General features: G+C 38.4%; 1 long non-coding RNA gene across 1 annotated transcript; it reads left to right on the top strand.

Moving 5' to 3' along the window:
* On the top strand, positions 1-4,786 carry LOC109526662 (uncharacterized). Its single transcript, XR_002170390.1, has 2 exons — positions 1-203; positions 3,560-4,786. It is a non-coding gene; the product is annotated as an uncharacterized LOC109526662 (long non-coding RNA).
* The last annotated feature ends 1,814 nt before the right edge of the window (positions 4,787-6,600 follow it).

Here is a 6,600-nt window from a genome sequence, read left to right on the forward strand (position 1 = left end):
CTTTGGTGGCTGGAAGTCGTCCGTCACATTCAGCGAGGGACGACGGCTGCGAGGAAGGCCGGCACGGGGGCGACGAGGGACGCGGGGAAGAGGCGTGTTAGGGCTCCTTCTTCATCTTCTTCCTTCAGTCCTCCTCTCGGAGCCGACCAGGACGCACGACGGACTTGTACGCCCCACCGAATTACCAAGGTTCGAAATAACTGGTGAGTATGATTCGCCATTTTGATTTTTTTTTTCTAAAGCATATTAAGCACGACTAACTTGTTGAAATGTATCGAATGTGTTTGGAGTGGAATTGTAGGGGAGGTCTAGTTAGACATGGACACAAAAGGGGGTCCAATGAGCAGCTGGCCGGGCAGTAAAGTCAAGCCAAAGGCGTTTGAAAGTCATTAGGCGGCTTCAATTAGCGTCTATATAAACGCCAAGCTCCACTTTCTCCAGCCTCGTTGAGGGGCTTCAACGAGACAGCAATGGCTTCAATAAAATCAGCTTGAAAGACAAATAATACAAGTCAGAATTGTGCTGCGTTTAAGGTGTGATTTTATTTTGAGAGGGGGGTTATCCTTTTTTTAAAAAAAATCATACAAATCAAATGAAATGACTTTTTTCTAAGAGTTTTGCGTGCATTTTTGACATACCGCAGGAACAACTGGTCGCAGGAAGGAGTCAAAGTGAGGTCAAACGTGTGGGGATCTGCAAACATGCAGCCGGACTCTCAAACTAAAGTTCTCAGTCTTTACCTCAAAAGTAAAATAAAATGGAAAACAAAAAAATAGAGGTATAAACTTGTTTTACCTTGAGATACTAACATAAATCAAGTCAAAATAACAGCAATATAAGATGGCACAATTTTCAACGTAGTGTTTAGTTTTTTTTCAATTTAATTCCATTGATTTTCATTTGAAGCACTGTGAGTTTTTTGAGGGGGCGCAAAATAATACAAATGCAACTGGTTTAATGATCCCAACGTGTAAATCGTGTTCACATGATTGCTGTTTCGTTCCATTTTATGAACGTCTGCTTGGCTTCTTTTTGAAGCGTTTGAGTGCGTCTCCTTTCGCTTCTCACACACATGAATACTTAATCGTGTGCGCCTCCTAGCGGAGTAGTCGGGAACGACACGCAGTGTAAACAAGCAACCCCGGTGCAATGTAAAATACAGGATGGCCACCCAGCCACATTAGTCTAAGATGTGCATGCAGTACGTTACAATACTCACTTTTGTTAGAAACCGCCAGAGAAGTATTCATTTAATGGATACATAGGGCGCAAATTTATTTTAAAAGAAAACTCAAGAATAAGTAGACGTGGAAGATGATAATGTATCAGACCAAAAGCTATAAAAGCAACACATTTTTCTCCTGTATATATTCCTGTAATTAACTAAAAAACAATTAAAAGTTTGCATGATCAGTATAAAAATACAGAGTGTCATACTGAGATCTGTCCCTAATTACTTGGTTACCATCAATAATTTCAGGGCAAAATATGAGGAACAGTTGTCAGAACGATGAGCTGCAGTTTTATACAAATCTTGCACAGTTGGAATATTTTTTTAATAGATTAAAAAAAAAATCTTACATTTTATCAAGTCATTTTCATGGTACCAACTAAAGTTACAGCACAGCAAACTACACTACTACGACAAATAACAATAATAATAAGATAAAACGTACTTTTTGAGGGACCCAAAGATTCGTAACCCCCCAACTCATGAAGTGCAAATCGCATTAAGCGGGATAAGGTTATTTGTACAAGTAGCATGTGTATGTACGTGTGTATTCATGTTACTGGATGTTTGCTGTAATAAATACGATCAAAACTGAGTATTATTATCTGTATAAAGACAACATTTCTCTATTGCAAATTTTTACAGGGTGCAGATGCCCTCTAAAGACGTGTCTGGCTCGTGTCAATAACATTTGTTTGTCCTCTGATCTTTAAACCAAATAAAAAAATTTTAAAAAAGTCTTAACAGGGCCTCTTGTGTGTGTTTGTCTTTTTCATTGCAAATGTCAAGCGTGTCCGTGAAGTTAACTTGCTTACTCGGCATGAAAAAAAAAAAAAACATCTGGTGCGGCAGTTGACACTCTTTCACACACAGAGTTGTTGCTATGCCTTTCTCTCTGGAAACCCAATTCCAGATTAATTGTGAAGTGCACACGCGACGTGTCAAACACGCTGCGAGGTGTGGCGTCATTGATGATAAAGGAGTGCCAACGCATCAGTGCATCATACAACACACACACACACACACACACACACACACACACACACACACACACACACACACGCTCATTTATTAGCTTGGCTATGCACGTCACAATTTTGATGAATAGACTACAAAGTAACTAACTTCAGTGGGTACTGTGTGAAATTTTTGCCTAGCTTGGTGTCAAACATGGCGTTATAAAAGTGATCAGGCAACATTAAAAGCTTAACTGTTCTCAATAGCACAGTGAGACAAATACACGGTACGGTATTATTGCATTGTGTCGTATCATTCCGTGTAATTGTAAAATAACGTATTGCGTCGGATCACTTTGTGATTGCGGTCAAACACGTCACATCGGATCTTATTTGGGGTATATTATTACGTATCACGTCGAACTGGATAACATCATAAATGGAAAAGGAATCGGATCATGATCCGAGTGAATTATAACCTCGGTGTCGTACTGCATTTCTGTATCTCTTCGCATCATATCGTATCTGCACAGACCAAACCACAGAACTTGTGAAGTTTGCTGGAGAATGTTACATGGGCAGTGCAGGTTTTGTGGAAAACCACACCGCCTTCAAATGAGTATTAAATTCAACCATGAAGCAGTGAGTCACTAAAGTCCAGCTAGGCGGTGTCTCAACACCTTTTGTTCCTCGCTGTCGCCGTCCTCGCAAGGGAGACAAAATACAGGAATACCCAGGTTAGCTTAGCGCTAGCTAGAAGCAGGTATGACGCAAGCGGATTGATTCAAAATTGTATATATATAAATAAACACTGTATTCTGCCATTTGGCCAGTGTAGAGCTTAAAGTAAGTTATTTTAAACTAAAAAGGAATACCTTCCCACAGGCTGACACGGCTACGTCTGTGTACACTCCAATGTGTTTCCTGAGAAGTGAATATAAGGCTTGATACAAACGCTTTTGACCACATATGGTGGACATAAAGCGCTTTAGAAGCGCACTCCATTTAGTGTTATAATCAAAATGGAGTTTTCTTTTTTTTTTTGGACTACCATGTCTTTTTGGGCAAATGTACAATTTGAAATTTGCTGCTTCAATGCTAAATGAGTAGTGGATGCGGATTTTGGGTCTAAGCCTGAGCTCTAATATAGAAAGTATAGTACTGCATATTACAGTATAACATATTTATATGTGTGGTATGAGTGGTATAACGGACAGCCTTGAGGATGGAGCTGCATCAGTCCTTTTGAAAATAAAATCCATTCTCACATTGTGACCAATCGGGTCACAGCAGACTGCCGAATTAACCTCACCTGTCTTTCCCCTCCTCCATCAATCCTCCCTCCACCCCCGCCTAACATTTGCCACTGCAGCTTTTGTTTCAGGTGTTCTAATGGCTTCACACGCTTGGAAAATCATCTCTTGCCCCCGCCTCTCCCCCCCTAACCAAAAAGTGTTGAGGGTGAGGACAGACGGGATGCACGGGTGAGGGGTGGTCACACCTTGCAGGGAGGCTGTGAATTGATCAGCACCTCAGAGGGAGGGAGGCAGGGATGGAGACATGTGAGAAAGGAGCGTGAGGAAGGACGTGAGGAGAGAGGCTGAGTCAAGAAGGAGGGAAGAAGAGGATGGTGGTGTGAAGATTCATCTTTTCATGGCGGCGGGTATGAGTGGCAAAAATCTGGCGGACTTAAAAACAAAAAACAAAAACAAAAAACGGATGATGATTTGAGTTCGGATAGGACATCTTCACAAAATAATATCGCAGTGTCATATGGAGCATCAAATATTGCTCGTATGTACACTTGAATGACAGTTTTAAGTTTGTCGACAACGTAGCATGACAATGAGGTATCATCGTTCATTCGCATGCAATAAAAAGGTTTTTTAATGATTTGCATTCAGTTGTGAATGTAATTAACAACTTTTTGAATGTAACAATGCTAAACTAATACTAATACAAGAATCACAGTATCGTGATACCAGTGGTATCACTGGCAAAATATAATAATATCGTATTGTATAGACTGCAGCAAAATATCCAAATGTATGCAATGCGATGACTTCAGATATAACCCACCAATTAAAATATGTTTTATTGCATATCTGTTATAATATTCTGCAAATTGCAGTTAACTGTATCATAATTGGACAATCGTATTGGATTGTAATTGGAATGAATTGCATTGTTAAAAATTAAACATCAAAAAGTTTTGTTCCTTAATAAGGTACATTAAGGAACAAAACTGTTTTCATGCAGCGTAGATTATTTTCTTGCAATACATGAATTAGTGCTGTATCGCAATCCCATTGATATCGTTGGAAACCATAACATGATATCATATTACAATTTACGCCACATCCTTTCTATAAACCGTTTGCTTTCATTACATGCAGCAGATTAAGCGGTAGATGTGCCGTGGTGATGTGGCAAATGGTGTTTTCGCAGGACATCAACTGCCCAACGGCCGTACAGCGATACCACCAGCAACGACGGCCAAGCGTTGCAAGAATCGTATCATGATTTAGGGTGCAATTCCCATTAATAATACTTCTAATCTTAAAATTTTAATGGCCCCCCTCCCTTCAAAAAAAAAAAATAATAAAATTCTCACAGAAAGTTCAGGTTTTATTGTTAAGCAAGTCACTATTTTTAGTCTAGGGAAAGATTTGTAATTTTCCAAAGCCAAGTAATAATTTCATATTTAAAGGCCCTCTGTTTGACTGTGCAGCAGATGGGTCTTTAAACCAAATGCCAGATTATTCTTATTTTTGGATGGCCGTTTAGCTAATATAAAAATATAAAAACGCAGTGGCGTATTCATCAGCTTTTTACAGCTGTATTAAGTCACTACTTTAATTTTTTGATGGTTTCAACTCTTTGCTGTTGTTTTCTGGTTGCTAGAGAACACCGGTGGCAAACTGTGGTGTGAGCGCCCCTGGCGGCTGGAAGTGGAATGGCATTCTCTTTTCAACAATTGTGCTTTATGATTTTTTGATTTTCAAGATGAAAGCAGATTTATTTTTAATTGGGAATAAACGGGCATTTTTAAAGCATTGTTTACATTTATATTTGTGTGTTTGTTCATATAAAGAGCTTTAAATATTTACAGGAAATGTAAATTATCCAAAACATTTCTTCATAACAATCATAAGAATCCACTTATGAAGAAATCTCCCAAAATATTGATGAGGAGACAATTTTATTCCCACCGAAACTTTGTTAAACGATGTACTTTTACCAAAAACTTTTATCATTATTTTTTATTAATGTTATTATTTCAAGTCACCATCAGTAAATATTGGTGCAGATTCGGGATTTCTTCATATTTTTTTTGTTGGTTTTCAAAATGACTATAGATTTATTACATTTGCACAAATTTATTTTTTATTGCTACTCTATTATTACCCTTTTATAAAAATCCAATAAATATTGGAGCAGATACAAAAATTCTTCACACTGATTTCTCTGATTTTTTTGGACTTGTCCTGAATTATTATTATTATTATTATTATTATTATTATTATTATTATTATTAGATCTAAAAAAAATAAAATATTGGCGCGGATACAAGATTGTTGTCTCGCTTCAACAGAAAAAAAATCTCACAACACAATTTTTTTTTTTTACTTACATTCTCAGATTGAATCGCAAATCTTGATTATGATTTTATAAATGAAAAATATTTCAGATCCATAATGTTGACTTTTTCAAATTTCTGCACAAAAAAAAGCACGAATCTCAACACTAATACATTTGCATATAGTGGCCGGTGTACCTAATGTTATGTCCAACGAAGACCCGCCCCGAAGTTACCTCTGCGAAGTTCACGAAGAGGTCTGAGGCGACCCGAAATCACGCCGACATGGTCCCAAGAAGGAATCTTCCCAACCGCGAGAGACCGTCGCAGACCAACGTGGCACAGAGACATCCGAATCAAGGCGACTGCGATTGATTTGTCTACCCGTTAATTCCGACGACCGTCGTTGGCGTGTGACAGGCATCCATCTTGACGTCTTTTGTTACGGTGGCACGCCCGCGTGGCTTTAATTACGCCGTTTTCTTTTCGGCCTTGAGACGCCAAAACGGCAGGTGTCTGTTTGAAGGGAAAGAAAATCACAAGTTGTCAATGACAACACCTGGAGAATTGATGTGTGTTTTCCTCCCAGCTGTTGCCTATTGTTGTTTTCTTTTCTTTTTTGTTGGCCAGAAAAGCCTCATTAAAGTCAACAATTCTTCCATTTTTCAACAGAATTCGCCATGTTTTTATATTCACTAACTTAACTCAACCATTTCTGGCATTTACAGGATATATTTCATATCAATAGCATATGTTTTGGATTTTTTTTCTTTTTTGCAAACAGAAAATTCCATATTTCAGAACGTTGAACCCTTCATCCACCAATAATGACA

This window comes from Hippocampus comes, unplaced genomic scaffold (assembly GCF_001891065.2).
Source record: "Hippocampus comes isolate QL1 unplaced genomic scaffold, H_comes_QL1_v1.1 scaffold136, whole genome shotgun sequence".
NCBI classification, from domain to species: domain Eukaryota; kingdom Metazoa; phylum Chordata; class Actinopteri; order Syngnathiformes; family Syngnathidae; genus Hippocampus; species Hippocampus comes.